Raw genomic sequence first — 1,602 nt, 5'->3', positions numbered from 1 at the left:
AACTTTTGAAGGACAAATTAATCAGGGTTGTAACTTTATAGGAAATAGAGTGTAAAGGAAATGTGAATAAAATTGTTTCAGCTGCACAGTGGTGTAGCCAGGACTTTTTCAGAGAGAGAGAGAGAGGGGCAAATTTCATGAGGGGGATTGTCACAAATGGGCTAAAGGGTACGACAAATTTATCCAAAATGGGCTAACAAATAAAAAGTACAACAAATGCATAGAAATCTAAAATATCAGATCAGCCAGCAGGCCACAGGGGGCCAAGAGGGATGTGAATAAAATTGTGTTCATCTGCTCAGTGATGTAGCCAGGACTTTTGCAGGAGGCGGGGCAGCAAGGTACATTTCAAGGTGGGGACAAACTTGGATGAAAATGATAAAAATTAGCTAAAAGGTACAACAAATTTGTCCAAAATGGGCTAAAAAGTACTGTCGAAACAAATGCATAAAAATCTTAAATATCAGAGTGGCCAGCATCCCACAGGGGCAAGACTTCTCACGGTGGATATGATATGGTGTCAAGAAGACTTGCTTCGATCAATGATCTAATTTCAAGCCATTGATTTATATGGAAAAGATACTAAATATTATACTTCTAAGTTCTAAATGATAATCTCCTCTCATACCATTAATCACATTAAATAAAACATTTACATGTACACAAAATATACAAAATTTACCAACCGCGAAAGACCCTGACCGCGAAAGACGGGTGACCGCTAGTAACATAAACTTTGCACCATCATTCAATGAAACCAGAAACCAAAACTGACATATTTTGATAAGATAAATCTAATCATGTATGTAATCATGGTAATTGAATTCTGATTTTGTTACATGCCGGTATATGTCATTTTAATATCAAAACACATTGCACTAATGGTGTCTGACATTTCTTTACATGAAGGTTCTCACAAAATAATGTCCAAGCCATAAACATCGGCCACATAAGGAGGAGGAGGAACCAAGACTGGGTTAACAGCCATTTTTGATGGCATTTTTCAAATTCTCACTTTGATCGGAAGGAGGGGGCGGGCATGTGCCCTGAAGTCATGTCATAGGTCAATGATATTTGTCATGTCTGCATTCACCCTTTTTTCTTGATTGATACTCTCTTTTTAATGTAAAAAAAGTGAAAAACTCACTCTCCAAAATAGTGAGAAGAGTGAAAATCACTCCCAAAGACTGAAAATCCCTCCTCTGAGTGTGCAAGCCACTCCAAAAAAGAGTAGAAACCACTCTTTCATGGGATGATATAAAACTTAAAACGGGAAATTAACTTCTCTTAATTAAGGATCACTGGGAGCTACTAGGCTCATCAAGTTAAGCTATGTGTAACTCAACCCTGGTCTTCATCTCATTTATCTCATTGGGTTTTTGTAGGACTGGTTATGTATTTTTTGAACCAAAATTGGCCATCCATAAATTCACAAGTTCAGGATTTTTCCACCCATCTACTGGTTATTGTCTTGTTTCTTACCCTAGCCAATGCTGTATCTACACATACACCAGTACACCCCATATCTACACATACACCAGTACAATCAACTGGCGGCATAGACACTAACACTGACATAATCCCAATTTCTCAATTATCTGA

Source organism: Amphiura filiformis, chromosome 1 (genome assembly GCF_039555335.1).
Source record: "Amphiura filiformis chromosome 1, Afil_fr2py, whole genome shotgun sequence".
NCBI classification, from domain to species: domain Eukaryota; kingdom Metazoa; phylum Echinodermata; class Ophiuroidea; order Amphilepidida; family Amphiuridae; genus Amphiura; species Amphiura filiformis.
Note: the sequence above shows the minus strand (reverse complement) of the source record.